Source organism: Palaemon carinicauda, chromosome 2 (genome assembly GCF_036898095.1).
Source record: "Palaemon carinicauda isolate YSFRI2023 chromosome 2, ASM3689809v2, whole genome shotgun sequence".
In the NCBI taxonomy this organism is placed as follows: Eukaryota; Metazoa; Arthropoda; class Malacostraca; order Decapoda; family Palaemonidae; genus Palaemon; species Palaemon carinicauda.
Window position 1 is genome coordinate 36,365,298 of NC_090726.1, and position 25,893 is coordinate 36,391,190.

The 25,893-nt window shown below is 40.5% G+C and overlaps 1 long non-coding RNA gene across 2 annotated transcripts; it reads left to right on the forward strand.

Moving 5' to 3' along the window:
* Positions 1 to 883: 883 nt before the first annotated feature.
* Positions 884 to 17,144, forward strand: LOC137616505 (uncharacterized). 2 transcript variants are annotated; one of them, XR_011039443.1, is made up of 5 exons: positions 884 to 1,013; positions 13,587 to 13,746; positions 15,417 to 15,557; positions 16,580 to 16,641; positions 17,035 to 17,144. It is a non-coding gene; the product is annotated as an uncharacterized lncRNA (long non-coding RNA). The 2 variants fall into 2 exon arrangements; XR_011039444.1 differs by lacking the exon at positions 13,587 to 13,746 and having other exon boundaries at positions 955 to 1,013.
* Positions 17,145 to 25,893: the final 8,749 nt, after the last annotated feature.

Here is a 25,893-nt window from a genome sequence, read left to right on the forward strand (position 1 = left end):
AATATTGAGCTCAGTAATCTAACGGGAGCAATGTCAGCGTATCATGCTAACATCAGCAGTGTTTTTCATTTGTTTTTTGTCATTCTACGGTTCGCTTGTAGTCGCTCTGGTTCGTTCGATGTGTCAATTTGTGTAGGAAACACAAATACGGTTAGCTGTAGTCACCAAATCTCGACTATTGTCGCTTCAATCTTAGAGTGGCCAGCTGTCTCTCACATCTAAGATTCACAAACTATTCTTATCAGAATATGTCAATGAAGGGTATAAACACTGCAATAACGATGTGCAGAAAAATTAGCTTTTTTTGAAGGCAAGTTTTAGGTAAATGCAGTTGTATATACAGTATATAAGGCAATTAACGAATAAAAGCGTATTTCCACTCTTAGTTCATTCTAAACGTTCTGCCACACCTTGACTCATAAAATGCTTGAAGAAATGCTGCCAAACTGATTTCAAAACACTTTTTTTAACGTTCCAGACGAGTATTGAAATGATTGAAATGTTACTTGTTATCGCGTACATTTTGAAGCAAAATGGCAAAATATACCAGATAAGAGAGTAGATCTTGCCTAGCGATTCACTTCAGTTGTGCCCTGTTTTCATTTGCCATCCTCTTTTTTTACCTATGCAATTAGTGTTATCGTGCTATTCCCAAAAGAATGTTAAAAATATTTAAAATCTTATAATCTTTGCCTTAGGTAAGGAGTAGAAACCTTTTTAATAATTTAATTGGAAGTGAAATTTTGCTATAATTTTGATAAAACTGCGTTCTTCAGTATCAATAAAATGGCTTTTAATGGACAATTAATTAAAAAAGAAAAAAGTTAGGATTTGCATTAGAAATAATGGTTATGAAGTCCAAATACAGATGGAGCCACCTGTCTCCCAAGGACGACAGAACAAGAATTTCTACTTCCTTGATTTTCAAAGTTCTACTTTCTGGAACTTCACACTATTCTAGGCCTTTTATGGGTTAGGGCTGAGGAATTGAACAGTGATCGTTGATATTATATGTAAGTATTATTTTTAAAGATTTATGGTTATGGACTTTACAGTCATGGTGGTTCGTTTACATGTTAGAAGTACTGTACTACACTCCGTAAAATTAAATTGTTCCGTAACCGAAATACAAACCACGCTATTTACAAAGGGTATTACTTTTAGCGTAGCTGAAATGGCGAGCCATTAGAATTTAACGAGGGTGTATTACCCCCGCGCTAGTTAGCGGGGGGGTAGGGGAGTGGTAGCTAGCTACCCCTCCTCCCCCTCACACACAGGTGAATACTCACTTTCACTTTTGGCTCGGACTGTGACAGACGTCTCTGTCTTGGTCCTCGCTTGGCAGCCATTGTCTGTTTTGTCTTTACTTAATCGCTTACTTTTCTTTTACTCAATATATATGTAAACATGTTTTCATGTTTGTATATATATTTGAGTATAGAAATAAGTAAGTTTCCTTTTCAGATGTGTGTGTGTAGTGTACGATATCTACGTGGAGGCCTCGGCAGTTAGGCCACCACGGCCTAATTTTATGGGTTGCGATCGAGTTTGACTTCGGTCTTTCTCTCTCTCTCTCTCTTGAGGTCGTTCACCCTTTTACTATGTTTTACTACGCTCTTGTAGCTTCCTTCCCGTGTGGGTGGGGTTGCTACGCCGTACATTTTGTCTCAATTAGTTTATGAATCTAATTGTAGTTGTTAATTTTTCAGCTTGTAGAACGATTCCTTTCGGGGTTTTCGTTTTTTCTTTAGTGTTCATTCATTTTTAAATTACTTAATTACATAGTTACATAATTATAATTGTTATAATTCTGTTTTGGTTACAGCTCTCCTTCCGCGAGTGTAAGTGGTTGTGAGGGCACGTGCCTGTTGTGTAATTCTTGTTCCTTTTCCTCGGGATTCCTCTTCGGAGCCTTCCCGGGGGAATGAATGTGTACTAATATTATTTGTTTTATTTTTTTACAGTTACCGATCTAGTTCGTTTCTGTAATATAGCAACGGTGTGAGCTGTCTGGTTGAGTCCTGGGGATTCGGCTGTTGCTGCCTCCCCCCTTGTATTGTCGTCAGGGGCGTGTCTCCTTCTACTGGTAGTACTCCCGTGTCGACGGACAGCTCTCCAGTTCATTTTAGAACAGTCAGGAGGCTTGCCTCCTTGGGCGGATAACTTTCCTTCCGAGGGAAGTTTTTTCCTGTCCAGGCTTGAGCTTTTCCTCTTTTGGGGGGTTCTTCTCTTGCCTTTTTTTCGTGCGACTATGCTCTTGGTGCTGAGCGGTCGCACCTGCAGTTTCGCTCAAGGGGCTGGGCAACTGCAGGAGCTCCTCTTCGGAGGATTGCCCCTCTTAGGTCACTGGCTGACCAGTCTCTTCCACGAAGTGTTTCTCTTTCGTTCGCGAGAGAGTACACTCATAGAGACTCCTCTTCGGAGGTTTCTTCTGTTGCTGTTGGCCTCCCTCGCCGTAAGGCCCTCCGTCCGCCTCGTCGTAAGGGCCTCTCATCTCCCTATAAGGGTGCTTGAGGCGCCTTTTTGAATCTCCGTTTGCAGCCTACAACTTCTTTTTCTCGATCTTCCGTCTTGGTGCAGATGGACAGCAGTCTAATCTCGTCTTCCGACGGGCAACGGTCTTCCCGACGGACAACGGTCTTCCCGACGGACAGCGGTCTTCCGACGGACATCAGTCTCCCGGCGGACAACGATCCCTTCGGGGCAAAGGGTTGCCCCCACGGGGGTTCTTCCCTTGCGTGTCAGGGTTTCCCTGCGCGCCCTTCTGTTCGTCAGCGCTCTCCTGTTCGTCAGCGCTTTCAAGATGATCTTCCCTGTGGTTCCTGTTACGTGCCCTGTGCGCCCACGTTCGCCCTCGCGATCTAGAACTTCGGTTCAGGTCGGGGTCAAGGACTCTTCTTCTTTGCGCAGGCTTCCACGCGTAGCCTTCTGCTCGTCAGCGATCATCAGCTCGTCAGCGATCATCAGCTCGTCAGCGATCATCAGCTCGCCAGCGACCGTCAGCTCGTCAGCGATCATCAGCTCGCCAGCGATCGTCAGCTCGTCAGCGATCATCAGCTCGCCAGCGATCGTCAGCTCGTCAGCGATCATCAGCTCGCCAGCGATCTCCAGATCGCCCACGTGTGTTACAGCTGGCACGCCAACGTTCTCCAACACTTCTGAAGGAACATGGTTCGCCAGCTACTAGCTCAACTGCGGATGCTGATCGCCATCGCGCGACCCTCAACTGCAGATGCTGACCGCCATCGCGCGACCCTCAACTGCAGATGCTGACCGCCATCGCGCGACCCTCAACTGCAGATGCTGACCGCCATCGCGCGACCCTCAACTGCGGATGCTGACCGCCATCGCGCGACCCTCAACTGCAGATGCTGACCGCCATCGCGCGACCCTCAACTGCAGATGCTGACCGCCATCGCGCGACCCTCAACTGCAGATGCTGACCGCCATCGCGCGACCCTCAACTGCAGATGCTGACCGCCATCGCGCGACCCTCAACTGCAGATGCTGACCGCCATCGCGCGACCCTCAACTGCAGATGCTGCTCGCCATCGCACAACCCTGAACGATTGCCCGCTTACGCATGCTGCTCCTCATCGCACCACCCTGAACGATCGCCCTCCTGCAGATGCTGATCACCATCGCACCCTTTCACGCGATCATTCACCTGCGCATGCTGCTCGCCATCGCACAACCCTGAACGATTGCCCGCTTACGCATGCTGCTCCTCATCGCACAACCCTGAACGATCGCCCTCCTGCAGATGCTGATCACCATCGCACCCTTTCACGCGATCATTCACCTGCGCATGCTGCTCGCCATCGCACAACCCTGAACGATAGCCCGCTTACGCATGCTGCTCCTCATCGCACAACCCTGAACGCTCGCCCTCTTGCGGATGCTGATCACCATCGCACCCTATCACGCGATCATTCACCTACACATGCTGCTCGCCATCGCTTACCGCCAGCGATCTTCTTCACCTACGCGGCAGCACGATCCCTCGCCGTCACGCCCATTCCCCTGCGCGCCCGCGCGATCGCTCGCCTGCGCGCCCGCGCGATCGCTCGCCTGCGCGCCCGCGCGATCGCTCGCCGGCGCGCCCGCGCGATCGCTCGCCTGCGCGCCCGCGCGATCGCTCGCCTGCGCGCCCTCGCGACCGCTCGCCTGCGCGCCCGCGCGACCACTCGCCTGTGCGCCCGCGCGACCATTCGCCTTTGCGCGACCGTTCGCCCTCGCGCGACCATAGTTCGCGGCGAATTCCACAGCCGGTGGTAGCAGCAGGGACGCGTGCTCCTAGGCGGCACTCGGGATCACCTCCATCCAAGCACAGGTTGGTAGTGCAGGACGAAGACAGGTCAGTACAGCATTCTTCCCACCTTCTTTTCAGGCAGGAACCGTCGTGTCCTCTCCAAAGGATCGCCCGATCCCTTTCACCTTAGCGAGGATTTCGGACTCTGTGTCCTTGGAGCAGCAGACATGGTTTGATCCGCTGGCACGGGCGTTAATGAGGGTTATGAAACCAGCACTCACCGGCCAGGGTAACAAACCAGCGGCTGTCTCTCCTACGCTGAAGAGAAAGAGAGGAGTGGACTTCGTGGTGACTTCCCCCAGGGCGAAGTTGGTTCCCAAGAGGTCGGTCTCGAGGGTCCCCTCTCCTGCACGAGTACTCTCTCCTTCTCCCGCCCTGGAAGGATTTTTGGCGGGGGGGCTTTCCGTTGAAGATTTCTCCATCGGACAAGGGGTGACTGCTTACCTCTTCCTCTGGGAGCTTACCAGGTTCTTTCCCTCCTCGGTTACGGCCCGAGGTTTGGTTCAAGGAAGCTACAGGAAGATCAAGGGTACTTTCCTCCTCTCGAGCTCAGGCACCTTGGCCTTTCGTCGTTAAGTATCTACTTGCGGACAAGCTCGATGTTTTACCATCTGGACGCACTGACTGAAGGCTTCCTTCGGGTGTCTCATCTGTGGAGGTCAACGACCTCAGACACCCTTCCATCCTTGAGAAGAGTTTTGTCTTTGCCCAAGGACAGAGACTTAAACATCTGCTGTGCGGAGTAAATCGACTTCCGGTTTCACTCCTCCAAGGCGCTTTCTTCCAGACTCTGCAGGGCTCCAGCTCCCTTTTCTTTCAACCACGTCGGCCTAAGTTATCGGCTACGACAACTGGGACAAGGTGTCCAATTGCAGTTTCCTCCTGTCAGGAACAGATGGCACGGGAGACTCCCCCGGGGGGGCATAGTCCTAAAAGGAGTTCACGAACTCTAGGATTGCAGGTTTTTTCGCTGGGAGGATGCTTAAGGTTACTCATCCGAATGACAGCTTCCCGATGCCCATTCCCGCACAATCTCTGTGAGTAGCCAAGGATATCGCGCCTGCCGTCTCTGTCAGCGAATTCAGTGTCTCTGAACCTCTATGCCATAGCATCAGCAGAGTTGCCCGGTTGGGCAGAATGATCCATACCTTAGGCGAAGGTCTTCCTTAGGATCATCGACGGCTTCACCCCCGGCCCCCTCAGTCGATCCTTTCTTGTAAGGAAGGATCTGAGAGGGGATGTCCATAGTCGACCTCTCAGCCCTGATCAAGTTTGTCGAACAAACTTCGGCCAGCGTAGACCAGCAGAATCGATCAGACTGGTAACGAGGCGACAGGACTCCTTTAACCCTGGATCGGAAGGACGGGTACTTTCAGTTTCCATTCCATCCATCTTCCAGGGTGCTCGTCGAATTCAGCCTAAACTGCAAGTATTCCTGCTTATGATGCAGTGTGGCTATCCCGCCGTGGCATAGCAGGTTTGTTTCCCCAGAGAACTCTCCCTGCCTTCCTCTTGGCCGCTCAGGTGCAGACTTCCGCCTCCTCTGCTGTTTGGAGGGCTGGTCAACTCCGGTAGGCTCGGGTTTCGACCTTCTTCAGCGCCGGGAAAAGCTTCCGAATGCTGACCATGAGTGTGGGCTCATGGTATTTTGCTTGGAGCCTTCTCTTCCTCTGCCTCAACATCTGGAGTATCTGGCCATGATATTGAGTCAACCGCCTTACCACGTTGGAAACCCCGCTTCTCGTCCGTCCAGCGAGGTTAAGCAACGTCGGCACTTGGATGGGTGACCACCTGGGGACGCCAGATTCTGTTACCACATCCTCCGAGCCTTCCTTTCGGTTGACTGTGGCAAGACTGAGGAGAGTCGCAGTACCTGTTCTCAGTCAAGCAGAGTTTTCAGCCCTACCTTGGAACGTTTCCTAGTTCTTCTTTCCTCATTGACCCGTTTATAGTCCGAACGGTCGCCTCAGGATAAGTTCCATGTGGGGCGATCCAAGTTCCGGTGGCTTCAGGCAATGTTTAACCGGACTCCCTGGCCCTATGGGACCAGCGGAACTATTAAACCTGCAATGGGTGTTGACCTATGGAGCCTCTTGATGGTAGTGGATATTCTCGTCCTTTCCCCACATTCTTGATGCGGTTCTCGGACTCGTCAAAGGAAAGGGGGGGGGGCATGTTTCGGTCCAGGCCTATGGTCAAGACCTGAAGGATACCTCTCCATCATTCAGGCAGGCTTAAGGGCCTTAGTCTGGCCCCTCTTCAGTCCTACCGCTCCTGCCAAGTCGCCCCGTTGCGTGTCGACTTCATGCTAACCAGCAGGGGACGCATTTTCACACCTTCACATCTTGCAGTAGAGATACCGGGATGATTGAGATTCTCTCAATTCCACCATCGGCTCTCTCATTCCAGGCAGGGGAATGTTTCTCTCAGACTATCCAAGCAGAGCCTCATAGAGAGAGTGTACCTAGGGGTCTTTGACCTTGGGTAACCAGCAAGTGCTGATCTGGGGGACCTGATCGCGACAGCTTGGAACCTCAAGCTTCCGCTAGTTTTCCCCCCAGTCTCAGACCCCGAGACTCTGGCAAGATGCATTCCGGTGATGGTGGGACAACTTCGACGCCTGCGTCTTCCCTCCTTTTTGTCTGCGGACAATGGGTCTCAACAAAACCAGGTTGTCTGTCAACCTTTCAATGGGAGAGCTCCACTGGGACTATGCGCAGAACGGTTTCTGGACCCTCTGCTTCCCCTGACGGAACTCCCGGGAGAGCTTCTCCCACGGCGCAGGCTACTCAAGCAACCACACTGCGACATCTCTCCCGAACCGGGGCGTCGCTTCGGCTTCATGCCTGGAGACACTACGCTTCCTCCTCTAGAAGAGACAACCCGCTACAGTCGCGGTACGGAGGTCGCGTCATCTGCGATAGTCATCCACAGGGGTCTCCCAGGCAAAGTGAAGAGTCTAAGGTGGTTGGTGCCGTGGGAGATATACCTCTTCCCGTGAGGCCTCTTCTCCAGCAATAACGGTCTTATTGCCTTTCGGCGGGAGGAAACTCCTTTCCGCTCTTGGCAATGAAGCCTGTCGCTCAGCCTTTCCCTGACCTTCAGGCTTAAAGGAATAACTTTTTCCTGCCCGCTGGATCTATTCTCGCTCATGCGAAGCTACGATCGTCCCTGCCCTAGTCGGAGGAAGACCTCCAACTTGGAGCATGGCTCGGACTTTTAGTCCTTTAAGAGATCTTCTCAAGACCCTTTTACGACAGGCCTCGGATTGTATTCCGCCTTGGGTCTTCTGCTCACTCTGGCCACGGCCAGTGTGTAAGCAATCTTCTTGGTCTCTTACTACTCCCCCCCTTTCTAAGGAAGAGGGGAAGGCAACATTCAGGCTCGCTCCTGAGTTGTTGGCTAGACTCAGAATCTGAGGGTCCCGACCCTTCGGTCCGATTCATTCAAGATTTTGAGTCTCCATTCTGTGTCTGATGTCCCAAGACCTTCTCTTTCTTGCCAGTACAGGAATCGAGAGGTTGGCGCTGGGAACAGCTGCAGTTTGGCCTCAGTTGCAGCCGATTTGGGAACACAAGGAGGACATGGGGGGAGAGTCACCAGTATACCTCTTCAGCCCGGACTCAAGGACATTCATCTCGACCTGTCTTCAGACCCTCCCCCGTCACGTCGCCCTACAGCACGATGTTGGATACATCGCAACGTCCCTCGCCTTCGAGTAATACTACTCTGTGACGCAGGTGCTACAAGCTGGAGTCTGGAAGCGTCTGATGACCTTCGCAGCCCGCTTCCTGCAGGGCGTGACCCACAGGAGTCTCGATACGTTTTCTATCGCTCTGTGGTGGCTACACAACAGCTGGTCTAACCTCAGGCTCCTTTTTGGACAGGTAGCAGAAGGTTGAGGGCATTGTTATCAGGTTTTAGTCTGCATGAACGAAAGAAGTATGTCTGGCCCTTACTTCTTTCTTCATCATCCCCTCTACGGGGAAGCAGCATCCTGGTCTCTGCATAGCTGACCTCGAACCTCTGCAGGTAAACCATGCTTCCTTGTGTTCCGAGTATTGAGTCAATACTGTCGCGTCCCCCATACCCTGACGAGGTGGTATTGGGAACGTCCTAACCCAGAGTTCCTTCTGGAACTCCAGGTCAACTGCCTAAGACGGGTCACACTTCTTCCTTCACACACAAGCTTACGTAGGCCACATGGTTCCTTGCGGTGCAAGGAACTTGTGAGGTGCAGGGACTCCTTTTCTCGAGTGCGACTCACTCGGATTCTGAGTCCCCGGGTAAAGCCAAAGCCAGTATGGCTGGGGACTTTCCACCCTTCCTAAGGGATAAGTCACCCTTTGTAAATAGCGTGGTTTGTATTTCGGTTACGGAACAAATGACAAATTCGAAGATAATTTGTATTTTTCCTAACCATACAAACCTTAGCTATTTACACATATTTGCCCGCCAGCCCTGTCCCCCAAGACAAGTCCTACCTCTAAGTGAAAGTGAGTATTCACCTGTGTGTGAGGGGGAGGAGGGGTAGCTAGCTACCACTCCCCTACCCCCCCGCTAACTAGCGCGGGGGTAATACACCCTCGTTAAATTCTAATGGCTCGCCATTTCAGCTACGCTAAAAGTAATACCCTTTGTAAATAGCTAAGGTTTGTATGGTTAGGAAAAATACAAATTATCTTCGAATTTGTCATGTTCTGGTGTTGCGAAATTGATTTTTTTTATGTTGACATCCCCATGTCAAACTATCCAATTTCCATACTTTTCACAGCTCCCCATACTTTCATTTGTGAATCCTCCATACTTGAATATAGTTTCATGTCCTTATGTAAAAAAAAAAAAATAATCCGTTAGCATTTATAAAGTATTCTTTCAGTGCATGACTTGGATTTGCCTTCGTTCTGGTTAAGAATATGCCTACTTGCGTGCATAGCATCAAACTTTTAATATTTTTATATAAAATTTAGTTTTCCATTTTTTAACTTAAAGCATATCCAGCGGATCTTGAAACTGTAACATTCGTTATAGTGCAAAAAAAATTTTCATGCAATTGTTCGTTACCATAGATAGGAATTCTGGAAGTAAAATTTATTGGGTCTCTTAAAACAGCAATTTAGTTTGAAATTTTTCCGTAAATGTTTGATGTTCAGTTAATTGACTACTGTGAATTTATAGCATATCTTTGCTAAAAAAAATTCTATGAAGAATGGTCTGCTTATTTATACAACTGTGTTGTAAATCTTAATTTTGGCTGTTTTTCTATAGCAACTGTCATTGAAGTGTTTTGATTAAAAGTAAATTTAGTGGTAATGATCAAACGTTGAATGTAGTTAGATTTTTCGAGGTTTGGGTCTATAAAAGGACAAGAATCAAACTTTTACCCGTTTTACACCTTATCTATTTAACCTAAACACTTTCACCAGTGTACTTGTTTATAGTAATTACGTGGACTTCGGTACTAATTCTATGTAATTACTGCTGCTACGCTTTTAATATTAAAGACTGACTTGCACTAAATTATCCCCAAATTTACAACTTAAGAGCTTTGCTCTCTCTCTCTCTCTCTCTCTCTCTCTCTCTCTCTCTCTCTCTCTCTCTCTCTCTCTCTCTCTCTCTCTCTCTCTCTCTCTCTCTGAGGTTTCAGACTTGGCTAATTTAGTTACAATCTGAGTTTTCAGAGTAAAATGTCAAATTAAAATTGCATGACAATATGGTAATCAACTAAACTCACAATAGTGAAGTTTGTGAAGGTTCAGGGACTTTGGTTACGCACTTGTGAAGGCTCAGGGACTTTGGTTACGCACTTGTGAAGGCTCAGGGACTTTGGTTACGCACTTGTGAAGGCTCAGGGTCTTTGGTTATGCACTTGTGAAGGTTTAGGGACTTAAGATATGCACTTGTGAAGGTTTAGGGACTTAGGTTTTGCACTTGTGAAGGTTTGCTGACTTTGGTTACGCACTTATGAAGGTTTGCTGTCTTTGGTTATGCACTTGTAAAGGTTTAGGGACTTTGGTTACGCACTTGTGAAGGTTTGCTGACTTTGGTTACGCACTTATGAAGGTTTGCTGTCTTTGGTTATGCACTTGTGAAGGTTTAGGGACTTTGGTTACGCACTTGTGAAGGTTTGCTGACTTTGGTTACGCACTTGTGAAGGTTTGCTGACTTTAGTTACGCACTTGTGAAGGTTTAGTGACAGGTTACGCACTTGTGAAGGTTTAGGGACTTTGGTTACGCACTTTTGAAGGTTTGCTGACTTTGGTTATGCACTTGTGAAGGTTTAGGGACTTAGGTTACGCACTTTTGAAGGTTTGCTGACTTTGGTTACGCACTTGTGAAGGTTTGCTGACTTTAGTTACGCACTTGTGAAGGTTTAGTGACTTAGGTTACGCACTTGTGAAGGTTTAGGGACTTTGGTTACGCACTTTTGAAGGTTATTGACTTTGGTTATGCACTTGTGAAGGTTTAGGGACTTTGGTTACGCACTTTTGAAGGTTTGCTGACTTTGGTTACGCACTTTTGAAGGTTTGCTGACTTTGGTTACGCACTTTTGAAGGTTTAGGGACTTTGGTTATGCACTTGTGAAGGTTTAGGGACTTTGGTTACGCACTTGTGAAGGTTTAGGGACTTTGGTTACGCACTTGTGAAGGTTTGCTGACTATGGTTATGCACTTGTGAAGGTTTGCTGACTTTGGTTATGCACTTGTGAAGGTTTGCTGACTTTGGTTATGCACTTGTGAAGGTTTATGGACTTAGGTTATGCACTTTTGAAGGTTTGCTGACTTTGTTTATGCACTTGTGAAGGTTTAGGGACTTAGGTTACGCACTTTTGAAGGTTTGCTGACTTTGGTTATGCACTTGTGAAGGTTTAGGGACTTTGGTTACGCACTTGTGAAGGTTTGCTGACTTTGGTTATGCACTTGTGAAGGTTTAGGGACTTTGGTTACGCACTTTTGAAGGTTTGCTGACTTTGGTTATGCACTTGTGAAGGTTTGCTGACTTTGGTTATGCACTTGTGAAGGTTTGCTGACTTTGGTTATGTACTTGTGAAGGTTTAGGGACTTTGGTTATGCACTTGTGAAGGTTTAGGGACTTTGGTTATGCACTTGTGAAGGTTTGCTGACTTTGGTTATGCACTTGTGAAGGTTTAGGGACTTTGGTTACGCACTTGTGAAGGTTTAGGGACTTAGGTTACGCACTTGTGAAGGTTTAGGGACTTAAGTTACGCACTTGTGAAGGTTTAGTGACTTAGGTTATGCACTTGTGAAGGTTTAGTGACTTAGGTTATGCACTTGTGAAGGTTTAGGGACTTAGGTTACGCACTTGTTTAGGTTTAGGAACTTTGGTAATGCACTTGGAAGGTTTAGGGACTTTGGTTACACACTTGGGAAGGTTTAGGTATTTTGGTTACACACTTGAGAAGGTTTAGGGATTTTGGTTACACACTTGAAAGGTTTAGGGACTTTGGTTACACACTTGGGAAGGTTTAGGTATTTTGGTTACACACTTGGGAAGGTTTAGGGATTTTGGTTACACATTTGAGAAGGTTTAGGGGCTTTGGTTAGCAGTTGAAATGGATTTTGTAAGCTATCTTGGTTAGTATGATACTTTGATTACTAACGAAACTAAAATTTGATCCTAAATAGAAGGTCTGGCTAGTTTTTTTCTTTTCTATTTGGGGCTGGGGCATAATTTGAGTATCGGTTGATTAATATTTGGAGGCTAATTCTTAATGTTCACATTATTATTTACATTAGGGAGACTGATGGTGAGTTATTGCGCATGCATTGCTTTAATTTGCTTTCATCTGCTGTTCAGTTTTGTATGACTTAATCATTACCTGGCCTATTTTTTTTTAACAGATTAGGAGCTTCCAAATGCATATGTTCTGCAACAGCCATTTGTTCCCACCTTCCTCCTCAGTTTCAGCTTTACCACCATCACATAAAGAAGTCTCCAAGAGAAGTAGAATATATTTCGAAATTTAGTGTAATTTCGCATTTCGGTAATTAACTGTAAATTCTCTCCGTTCAGTATATAGCTATTGTTGCTCAAGTGGAAGTAAAAATCTTCAAAATAACAACCCACAGGGTTTGCGAGCGCCGCTCAATATATACTGCTTGCCAGAACAGGAGCTGTGATGTAATGTTGATTTTGCGAGCCTTGGTGGAACAAAAACAATTGGGACGTGAAGTGGATCTAATGACACTAAATTTCAGCCACTTACAAGAACCATATATTTCTCCAACAGGATATCTTGTTTATTTTGCATTTCTGACCATATTGTTGCAAATCTCTCTTTTTTTCATATTTCCCTACCCAAAACCCCGGGTTTCCCCACTGTAGCCTCCCATAAATGTCTGTCAGGGGGTTAAAAATCTCGTTAAGGAATAGTTTGTCCCAATAATCACGGTCAGAAATGCATAACATAAGTGGGAAAGTGTGGCTCATGTATTTAGATTAAAGTGTCATATATTTGCACTTGCTTGAAAATATTCTTCTATAAATGGAACTTGACGTTTCTAGTTTTTACACTTCGAGTTTGGTCATACTATTTAAATAAGAATATTCTCTGCTTCAGTAACACCGAACTGTTTTAGGTAGGGCTATGTATTAAATATTTTCAATTTTTTTATTTTTACAAATTTCTTTTGCTTTTAGGGTCAATTTTGGTCTTAATACGTCATGTTTAGACATTTATCTGGACATGTCTTTCCGAGGTATTTTCTTTCCGGACTAATTTTGATTGTATTTGACTGATTGCGTCACGTAATATATTGAGATGCAGATACTAGTTACTGGAATTGTTAAATCAAGTAGAATATTTGATACCGATAAAGATGTTTTTTTTTTTTTTTCACAGTAGTGAGGATGTTGTATTGTTGTGAATTTTTTTTTTTTTGTGCATTGTGGAATTTAAATTAATGCAGTGTCCTTAGTGTTTGTGTTAAGTTTATAATTATAAGCTTAGGGCATTTATATGCTTCAATTTTGTCTTGTGAAAATTATTTTGGCTTCATACAAAAGTAGTTAGTTTTTACCAGTTTTAAGTCATGAAATTTTAAGTTGGTAAGCTAACTTAAGATTCTTTACAAACTTATATTGGGATATATTCGGCACAAGTTGTAATAGAAATTTATTTTAATACTGTTATTACTTTGAAAAGAATTTCTTGGTGAACACGAAAATTAGCTTCCTCGCTAGTAATGGATGTCTTCAAATAGTCTTTTAGGTGTAGATATATTTGTACGCCTTAATCAAATTTCTTTTTCAGATTTTTAATGGCCATACTGACTCGAGGTGCTGAAGCTTGAACGATGAACTCCTTGCATACGAACCAGAGAAATTTTTTACAAGGAAGATCAGATTCGGCTGAAGTGGAGTAAACTGATTAGGAGTATTTGGAAATTGACAATCAAAAAAAATAATTTTTGGTAGGTAGATAAAGCTTTATACCTTTGGCTTCATGGTATTATGCAAAGAAAAATATTGAAAAAAAGTTTAGATTAAACCAAAACATGAAAATTCGTTATGGTTTAAATTGGGAATTAGAATTTGAAAAGTTTTAAGTGCAAGAATTGATTCCTGGTGAGAGAAAAAATTCCCCAGTTATGATTTTTAAATTACTTTGACCAACTTTAATATTAGGAGGTACAGTAATAAGGAAGTCTAATACAGTATAGACGGAAGTGTAATAAATTTATAAAAAATATTTCAAGATATTCTGCTCAAGTAGAGGGAAATTTTAGACTTGTAAAAGCTTTTACTTTTGAACATAGTTTGTCATAAGTTACTTACTTTTACGGGTTTATTTCTCGCCCTCCGTCAGACACTGAAAGTCTGTTCAGGCGGGCCTTGGTGGGTGAAAAAATAATTTCTTTCCAGTTAATATTTTGCTCTGTATCTTATCAGTTATTTCGCTAGCATTTGTATTCAGGCTTAATAGTTTTCAGGTCACTATTATAACACTTTCTAAAAAGAAGTCTTCAGGTTTTTCTTGAAAGCTGCCACATTTTTGCTATTCATATAGTTTATTTACAGTATTTTTCATTTTTCTACAAGTATTTTTAGAATTTCTTGTCTGGTAGTCTTGGTAAATAAATTTTCTCATGAAAAAAAGAAAAAAAAACAATTTTTGGATATAATGAAATATCTATGATTGTTATAGAGCAGCATAGTTTAAATCTTTAATTTGTGGGGATATTGACTTGAACATTTTCCTACAATTGGACATGTCAAAAAGGCAAGACAAAACTCAAATTCAATTTTTCTCTTATTTCTACAAAAGACATTTGGTTTTTGTACTTGAAATTGTTTTTGTTCTAAATTGGTTAAGCTCTACTTGAATCAGTTTGAATTTCCCACGATTTTGGAAGATTCTTTTCACTTTAATTTTGGCATTCGTTTACTCTGGAGTGTTTAATGCAATCAGTTGTTCTCATTTCTAAAAGTATTGACAAACTAAGGTTAATTACTGTCTCAAGAACTTCCCAGAGTAGTTTTGAGTCCTGGTGACATTTGGCAAAGTTTGACTGATTGCTTTAGAGTAAATTTAAATGTAAATTTTATTTAATAATAACAAAACGCGTTCAATGTTAGTCACTCTAGCTAATGGCTTGTATAGTTTCTCATTGGTGTGAGGATAATTGAAATTTGTTGCATTTATTTCCAAGGGTTTAACTCTTTGGAAACAATCCACTAGGGAGCTTAATGCCAATAAAAGAAACTGTACATTGTTTTAATAACTATATATATATAAAGCTATTTAAATACTATTCTACCTGCCTCATGTCTATGGAGGTGAAAATTTCAGCTTCATACTCACGTAGTTTGTCTTTATTAGATACTTAAGTAATTTAGGTGTGAAAGGAAGGTGAATAGAAAGATACTCAAGACAAGCTAATATTAGGATATTTAGACGGGCTGGTAATCAGCAATTTCAATATATTTGTGTTCTATACCCATAAAAAGATATCTGCATGTATGGCAATTTTGTTAATGTAAATTAGTCCTTGCAAATTAATCTTTTAAAACAATTTCTCTAGTTAAGGGTTACAGATTTTACTTAATATTAGCATACATTAACGCTCAATTTCTTTGGCAGATTTTAAGGCAACATGGTATAGTGGCAAGTTCTCCTAGCATTCGCATGACAGCAGATCGATCCCAGCCCAGGACTGGGGAGGCCACTGCTGTGTTTGTGCACCACTGGGGGAGCGGTTTGGCTTGCCCAGCTGAGGGTCTGGTGAGCATCTATTCTTATGAAACAAACTTAAGCCAGAGACCTTTACTTTTTTAATGACAGGGGACCTTATACGGAAACGACATGCCTATTATCTTCTACCAGAGAAATTTTTACAAGATTTTTCACCAATAGGACTATTTATTATTCAGGTATAGTGGAATGACATTGATTGGAAAGTAATTTGTTGCCATTTTGCCAGTTCAACTGAGAAGCAAGTGGAAAAATCTTTATAAGATTGTCTTCGTTAGCTGTAAAAGCAAATCTTAAAATAGATTATAAAATTTTAAACTATTATTCATAAAATTTAAAACTTTTACACTTCTTTCATCCAAATTTAATACTAAAAACATTTAAATTTAAATCTAATTATATATTCAGTGTGTTAAGGTGTGGGGAGCCATGTGTATATTCTTTTAGAAAGTTTCGTTTTTAAAGTTTATAAAGACGAGCAAAAGAAAAGTTTGTAATATGTAATTGTTTAGGATACCTAAGCTGATGCGAGTAGATAGTTAATTAGATGTATAAAGCATAACTGTAACAGTCAAGTTCTCTCTGAATGTAGCTTAATTGAAAATCAAAGATATTTATGAAAATCTAATATTGTAAGATTCAGGTTAAGGGGACCAAGAGTGGAGAGATAATTTGTTGGTAAACTATTCATTTCAAGTAAAGGCATGTCACCCTCCCCCATATAATTTAGTTTTTTGATTATTTAAACATTAGTCAATTACTTGGAAGCCAACATTAAATTTTACCAGTGATCCTAGTTTTAACTTTAGTCGAGTACTTGGAAGCCAACAATTAAATTTTACCAGTGATCCTAGTTTTAACTTTAGTCGAGTACTTGGAAGCCAACATTAAATTTTACCCAGTGATCCTAGTTTTAACTTCAGTCGAGTACTTGGAAGCCAACATTAAATTTTACCAGTGATCCTAGTATTTAAACATTAGTTAAGTACTTGGAAGCCAACATTGAATTTTACCAGTGATCCTAGTTTTAACTTAATACTGCATTATTTCAGATGGCAGTTTCGTGCAAACGAGCTGGCTTCGAATGGATACATTTAGTCAAAACGCTGCAAAGGTAAAATTTTACTAATTTCAGTTTTTCAAACTTTAAATTCAGTTTTGCGGAAAAATAACAAATGATAAAATCTTCCCAATAACGTTTTTCAATCATAACATACTTAGCTTTTTTTCGTAACCGTTAAAACTATTCATGTATATAATTTTGTAATTAAACTGTTCTAAATAGGGTAAAAACAAAGTTGCATCCTAATTGGATTTTTTTCCACTAGGGCAAGTGCTGGTTACGATTGCAAAATAAGTTTTCTGAAACTAAGAAAAGGCTGATTTCTAAACATGTACACCATGTTTTCACAAAATCAAGTGACCAATTTCACTTATACATCTTTCTTTTAATGCATTCAAACATAGATCATGCGAAAATAATAACCTAGGATTTCTTTAATTTCAGAACAAGAATCTTCATGGGATAGACAAGTTGACGTAATGATAAAGAGGAAATAGGTTATAAAAAGGGAGTCAAATGTATAAACCAAAGGAAAGAATAAAATATGGTGAAATGATTGTTAATTAATACCTCATTATACGAATTGTATATTACATGCTGTTACTGTATATATATACACAATAGAAGGAAAATCCTTTTAATAAGGAGATGGAAATGCTCAGAAGCGAGTAATGAGTGATCGCTTGTTCAGAAGTAGATGCCTTCTACTCGGAGGTGAGTGGCCGAGCACCGAGTGGCCTCCTGCTCCGAAGTGAATAAAACGCAACTTTGTTGACAGATCTCAAATAAGTTCTCTCAATTTATCTAAATTACGAAGCACCAGGGACCGTAGGATGCAAGAACCTACGTTCTTTTCTGCGATTCGTAATTAAGAAAACCTACGAGAACTTACTGGAGAGATCGCTATATCTCCACACCAAAACGCTGCATTGCACAGCCTGAAAATAAAGAGAAAATTAGATTAGATAAATCTGACCAATTTATATAAGTTTTCATTCAAATTTCAAAAACCATGAAGCTGAACATGACTAGCACAAACTTATTATTTTATGAGACAGTGTACTATATACCCTCTACATGACTAGCACAAACATAAAATATGAGACTGTGTACTATATACCCTCGAAAAAGATTTAAAAAAGAAAAAGCTTAAAAAAAAAATAACTTGAACCAAGTTAGACTATTCTTTGTACATTAAAGTTACTTAATTTAACTTGAACCAGAAAGTGAAAAATCATGGATTGAAAAATTTATTTACAATAAAAATAATACCTGACACTGATATCTCCTGAGGCTGAAAAAGGAAATTTGCTTTAGAACACTAGCCAAAAGTTTCCAGCATCAATATAAGGTAGCTTACGCTTATATCAAATCACAGCAATATTAAACAAAACTCACTAAGGACCGTGCATTAAATTAAGGAAGGATAAATCTATTATATCCAGTCACTTCCTACTACGTTCAACTGTTCAAAATTAATGAAAATCTCGGGTCATTGCTATTTCTCACACGCTCAATTACTGGAGGGCTTATACCGAGATGTGTTAATAGCGAGATCTCGCTAACTTCAAACAATATATTATCAATAATATATTTTAAACATTACTCTAATCTTAAGACTATCAACCACAATTATAAGATTGTTTATCCAAGCTAAATTTCCCCATTTTTTTCCCCATTTAATACTGTTAAAAGACTAGAAAATTAGAGGAAATTGCATATATAGACTAACAAATTCATGATAAATATCTTTAGATATAAAAATGATCAAGCTAAAAGCATTGAAATATGGGGCCCCCTTAAAAAAAAAAACACTTTACTCTTCTCTTTTACAGTAGCCTACTGTTGTCTAAATACCATTCATAAAATCAGATAGGAAACTAAACATCTTAATAGGCTTACAAAAAGGGAAAACTATAATATCAACCATAGCTATTCATTAAAAGTCAAAGATATATTTAAAACTTTGCAACCAAAGTTAAAACAACCTATCTACATCGTGGTATTATTTTATTTATGGACATTAATAATGTAGCGTATTTTAAATTAGTTCTCTATGGAAGTCTTTTGTATTTCTGTATATTATCTGTCGCAAATGCCTAGTTCTTTATATATTTACATATATTTTTGGTTTATGTCTAGGAGAGGGCCGCATGAAGATATCAGTGATATTCAATGAATTTTTACTAGAATGTGTAGGAATGTATGTAAATAGTGGTATACGAGTGAGATAATTTAGTGAAATTCAATAAGTCAAAATATCGACGATCAAACTCACGCTACTCATGTCTTCCTCCCAGATTTTTTTCTAAGTCTGTTATTGTTGACTGTTGTTTTTGCTCAAATGAGCCCTGTAACCACTATAATCCGCAGACAAACTAGTCCACAGCGCCAGGGTTGCCAGGTTTTCTAATTGAAAAAAAAAGGCCAACTTCTAATCAACGGCAGCTTTAAAAGGCCAACCCATTATTAGAAAAAGGCCAAAAATATAGTATTTAAGGTCCACCTTTTTCCATGATGTTACTAAAGGCCAACCAATTTCAAAAAGCCCAAATTTGAAAAAAAATCTGGCAACCCTGCACAGCGCTACCATACATTATCTTACCTAGGCGTTTCATTTCGATGATTTCGTTCTTAGACGTGTAGACTATAGCAACCCCGTCATCTCATATTGCACAAGAAGCTGAAATTCCATCTTCTTGTCGTGACTGTTTCCTAACTTACAATGAATTTGTAACTTATTTGGGGATTATTGAAAAAACTAGTGGATTTGTGCCAGAGAGAGAATTTAATTTTACAAAATAAGAATTGTCCTGCATGTCAAGGAACCTTCCCAACGGCTTCACGTTTTCCTCAAAGCAGCAGCACATCTTTATGAACCAACAGTTGAAGGTAAGCTTCATTAATTTATAGAGTATATTATAATGGTGATAGTATAACGATTTATACAGCAGTACCATCACTTTGGATTTGGTTTTATGGATGTGTTAGGTAGTGGCCGTAAAGGTGGGGGGGGGGGGGGTCGCAGGGGCTAGGCCTAGGCAGGGGTACAGGGCCCTAGGTTAGGTGGTTGTATTAGGTTCGGTAGTGCCCTGAAAATCACTGTGGCCTTAAGGGGAGGTCGCAGGGTGGGGGGGGGGGGACGGAGCCCCACCTGGTAGGCCTAGGTAGGGGTACAGGGCCCCTAGGCTAGGTTAGGTGGGTTTATTAGGTTCGGTAGTGCCCTGAAAATCACTGTGGCCTTAAGGGGGGGGGGGTTGCAGGGGGCAGAGCCCCCTCCCCTTAGTAGGGCTAGTTAGGGGTATTGTAGTAGTAGGTTTATGCTTACATTTTGTGTGTAAGAGAAGTCTTAGTTTCTTTTTTATTCATTTCCTCATGTTTCTATGCAATGTGCAACTATTATCTGGTCGTTAATACTTGAAAAACGGGTGCGGCCTTCTCCTAGACATTTACCATATTGGTATATATTTGAGTGTTATATTCAGGTTTTTTCCTCCATTTTGCCCTGTTTTTACCTACTTTGTCTCCCCCACCCAAAACCCCGCTTCCCAAGGAGGTTCCCCCAGATTGTTATCTATAGGGGGAGGGGTGGTGGAAAGATAAGTATTCATTTGCGATGGAAATAAACCTGAAAATCATTCAAATCACATCATAATACATCAGAAAAATCTATATTTTTATGTTGAAAGCAATTAATGTCCATAAGTAAAATAATACCCATTATGTATATATTTATCATGAATTTGTTAGTCTATATATGCAAATTTCTCTAATTTGCTAGTCAACAGAATTAAAGTTTACTGGAAAAAAAAATGTGGAAATTTAGTTTGGATAAACAATCTTATAATTGTGATTGATAGTCTTTAAGATTTGAGTAATGTTTAAAATGTATTATTGATAATATATTGGTTGAAGTTAGCGAGATCTCACTATTACCAGATCTCGGTATAGGCCTCCAGTAATTTAGTGTGCGAGAAATAGAATTGACCAGAGATTCTCATTTCGGTCAATGCTATTTCTCACACGCTCAACTTCTGGAGGCCTATACTGAGATCTGGTAATAGAGAAATCTCGCTAACTTCAAACAATATATTATCAGTAATATATTTTAAACATTACTCAAATCTTAAGACTATCAATCACAATTATAAGACTGTTTATCCAAACTAAATTTCCCCAACCTACCGAAATTAGATTCAAAATCTCCGGAAATCCCACCGTTGCTCGGGACCTCAATCTTTGATCTTGAAGTTTGTTAAAAAAAAAAAAAAAAAAAATTACTATAAATTCACAATACCCACCGAACAGGCTCCCCCCCCCAAAAAATAAAAAAAAACACCGAAACTAAGTTAAAATTTATGCTAAAGATTCAAAACACCAAATTATCAATAGAAACATTACTGTGAGTTAGGCAGAGCATCAAAATGCTACCGAATAAAAGTTCAAAGGATATTCTAAACACTTGGCAATACTATACTAAATATAATGAAGCGAGAACTTCATATCCAAGTTTTAACGCTTTGCACGTGTACTCTAAACCAAAAATATAAATTATTTAGTCAAAGCCCAACAAGATTAGCAGTTTCTAATGATTACTCCAAGCAATATGCTAATACTAAATAAGGCTTACGTTAACACCCTATAGCCAAGGGTTTAGCCATTAAGAATTTGGCAAATTCAAGACACCGAGCCGGTTAGAAAGGTCTGATAGTACAAATTTCTTAGAATTTGAAACAAAATTACATAACCATCACCTAGATTGCAAACCCTATTTCTCACCTTTGGTTAGTAGAATTTGGAACTAAATGTTCGTTAATAAACATTGCTTATGAATTTAACTGGCACCTTCCAGCAATTAAGAATCCTTTTTATGCTTCCAGAGATAAATAAAATCAAAGGTTCCCTGAACAATACTAAATTATTTAAAAAATTCCTTCAAAAACAAAATTTTTGACTCAAATACCTTGAACACCAGATTTGTAAAAACGCTTACCTTTATACCACAACCCCACAAAATGGCGACGATTACTGGAACCACAGATCCAAAAGAGAAGATTCAAACACGATAAACAAATGCCTTAAGAAGCTGAATCAAGGTGTGAATATCCCTCAGACCCAACACGCACTGACGTTGCTTACAGATTTCATTCCGTTTACAGTTCTGTCTTGCCGGCTTTCTTCCAAGTTCCAGCCAATCAGAAGGGTCCCTGTCATGATTTTGACACTAAGAGAAAACGACTCCTGATTGGTCAAGAGACTAACAAGGAATCTTCAGGAAAACAGTTACTTTCAAAAGACGTTACGTTACCACTTACAAAACCAGTGACATCTGTTGGTTACCTAATTAACCATGAAAAAAAAAAAATCCATGAAAAAACAAAATCATATATGCACTATTCAATAAGGAAACAATTTGTTATCTTAAAGGAAATATTGATAAGTAATTTTTTTTATATTGTATTCCTTTTTACTTCAAAATTCAATATGAAATACAGTGAACCCTCGCTACTTCGCGGTTCGACCATCGCGGATTCACCACTTCGCGGAATTTTTTCATAACCCATATATATATATACATATTGGTAATAACAAAATCAACATACTGTACTGAATAATCAATATAATCGATGCAAAAACTAACCTATACACAGATGTGTACAGTAAATGCGTTTGTTTCTTCATTATGATAAGAGAAACGTAAACAAAACATTGGTTGCCATTTTTTATCGTGCTTTTTGGCGTGTTTAGGAAACGCATGATATAAAATCGCCTTTAATATTTGTGCCTGTTTTAGTTTAGGGTACTGTAGTACATGCATTAAGTGTTCTGTACATTAAAGGGTAGTTTGTTAACAGTACTACATACAAGGGAAGTTTTTAAAAGTCTGAATATACATGTTAAATAAATAGGTAAATATGGTGTCACTACTTTGCGGATTTTCACCTATTGCGGCCGGGTCTGGAACCTATCTACCGCGATAAACGAGGGTTCACTGTAGATAGTTTGTTGGTCTAGATAACGCACTGAGTGCCATGTACCGTACAATGTTCTAGTTGAAATTTTCATTTCATTTCAAAGTGAACTAATTATTCCACTAATAATTCTCTGATGTTCCAAAATATGTTACAATTTTCGATCACGAAATAACAATAATTTCAGATTCCTTCGTGCCTATAATCATATTCATATTGTTATATTTTAAATTTCTAATTTATTCTCCTGTTTTCTCTTCTGTTTTCCCTATATTAGTTCCCTTAGACTTCAAAGAATTTTGATTCTCAAACTATGTTTGAACTTTGAAGCTTGCCTTGTAATAATGATAATAATAATAATAATAATGATAATACTAAGACGAAGATAAAAGGTTCAGGTGCACAATCATGTGAGGTTCTCTCTCTCTCTCTCTCTCTCTCTCTCTCTCTCTCTCTCTCTCTCTCTCTCTCTCTCTCTCTCTCTCTCTCTCTCTCTCTCTCCACCCTAAGGTCTTGTGCAAGTTGTGTGATGCTATTAACAGAACAGCCATATTTATTGTAAAAATGAGACAGAAAAGACAGACTTGTTGTTATTATCAAGATGAAGTTACTTAATTGAAGTTAAAATGAATATTTTGTTTATTTTCTTGAGCCTTCTGTTCACTTTTATCCTTTCCTACCCACGAAAACATCAATACAGAGTATTACAGACAGAATTCAACTATTACGGGCACTCAGTAGATTGCATACTTTCGCCAGAGTCACATTAGTTGCCATGGTTATACAGACAAATCGGATGATAATGGCCACGTAATGACACTTGCACTTGCGAATTAGTGTTTTCCTGCCCTTTTTGCAAGTTCATTGACCCCGCTGGGCTTTGAACCCAACCCGCTAATATGGGCAATGACGTCACTAGATCATGTATATCACAAAATTGGCAATTGAACTATGCACATTTTGGCACTAGTTTCTTGCAAATCGGATAAAAATTGACCACGATATAGCAAACGTTTTAGACTTTTTGTGACCTTGATTTTTGACATAATTACTCCCTAAAATGAGCAATTGGATTTAAGAAGAAACTAAAGACATTACTTTTCACAAGATCATATGATTTGGAAGATGCTACAATCAAAGAATTGTATAAGTTATAATGAAAATATTTCGTTAGATGATTGATATGGACCCGCCCGTGTAGTAGTTCGCTCGACTTCAGTGGAGGGTTGGATTTAAACCCAAAACAAGTAACAAGTAAATCTAATCAATTGTCCTTGGATCATGGCCAATCATCCCACCAAATTTCATGAGATTCGGTCAAATAGTTTTAGTTATGCGAGTCGCAAACAAACAAATAAGGGTAATGACATCACTATATCATGCTGTGTATCACATGATAGGCAATATAATTCTGCACAATTTGACACTAATTTCATGCAAATCAGACAAAGATTGGTCACAATATGGCAAAAAGAGGGTTTTGACCTTTTTGCAATCTTAGTCTTGACTTTTGACCCAATCAATCTCAGAATCTAATCGAATTGTCCTCGGGTCATAGCCAATCATTCCACCAAATTTCATGAGATTCGGTCACATGGTTTTTGAGTTAAGCAAATCACAAACACACAGACAGACATAACAATTCTATCACATCTAGCTGAAGACTTTCGATAAACAAACCGGCTATTGTTACTACTATAATCTGAGACATACTGTTACTGCCCTTATTCGTGATTTCCCTAGCCTTCTCAATGTTTCCTCATTCCGTTACTTTTTCCATGTGTGACCTCATTATTTATACCACAATGTGAAGGTATCCAGACGAATTTTACGTTGTAGCTAGAAGCTTTTACAATAAAAATGTACTTTTTGCATTTGGTAACTATTATCATCAGAAGGCACTTCAGTACCATTTAAAGCTAAAAGAGCACTCTGGCCATCAACAAATCCTATCATAGATTTTTCTTATTTATTCCAAACACTCATACAGTGTATAGTAAACAGCTCACCAGTGGTATATGAGCTGTTACCATAATTAGACAAAACACACAGGCTTAAGCTGGGATGTACATATGTTCTTCACATAGGTAATTTGATCCCTCATCTTACCAATGTACTGTACATACCCAAATATTTATAACTTGTTACTCTTTCTAGTTTTACTCCATTCAATCAGAATTCTTTATCACTTACCATTCGTGACTAATATTTTGTTTTACTCTCATTCACCAAAGACCAAAAGATATACAAAGATCTGATATTTCAGCCAATACAGTACTCAAATGTCTCCTATGATTTACATTGTATGAGAATATAACCTGCGTATATGATTACTTGTGAATTTCCATGATATTCATAATTTGAAATTTCATCCATTAATATATTAAAATGCATGGGGATAAGCATAACACCTTGAGGAGTACCAAATTTAAAATACTTTTCATTTGATTTTCAACCCTGGAACATAATAGTTCCGCTTCTATTACTCAAATATTGTCAAATCCACATCAGCAGCTTGCCCTTTATACCCTTTTTAATGAGACACTCGAAAATCACATCCTTATTGGATTTATCAAAGGCTCCTTTTAAATCTAAAAACATTCTGCAGCTGACACTAGCAGTATAATACTAAAACTTGTTGATATGCAATCAGAGGTACTTTGCGAATGGGCGGTTAAGTTGTGGCAGAGGCGGGATGAATGCAACTATACTTTATTAAACAGACAACAAGCTTATATACAAGCACTTTCGAGCAAGAATGTCACAAAAATTCAAACAAACTGAAATATGAACAAACAAGCTTGCACAGGTTTGTTTATTAGCAGAGTGGGGAAGAGCAAGAGATAGAATAAAAAGTAATGCCGTTACAATGTACAAGCGTGTATGAAACGCGTGCAGTGCTTGGTTCCGCCCCCTATAAATGACATACTGTACATATGAAATAGAGCACCCTGTTCTTGAGAACACTGAAAAACCAGCTCTTGAACTTGAGGAATACGGTTATGTACAGATCTCTTCTACAGAATTTTGCTGACAAGTTTTGGTTTACACAGTTTAGAACTGAAAAAACTTTAATGTGGTGTGGGTTTTGTTTTGTTTGATAAGCTCAGACCTTTCGAAACTACTGTATATCGTTTCCTTAATGAGAAAAGGTCCATCATTTTCAAAAGCAACGAAGGAATTCCTAGTTGAGGTTTTATTCTGGCATTCCCAAAAGGGGCCTGTACCATGACTTTCCCTGCTTTGCTTCTTTCCTTTTGTCTTCCTAAGGAAGTATTGTAACTCGAGAAGGTTATCTTTCACATGTTAACAGATACATTTCCTAGAGGGA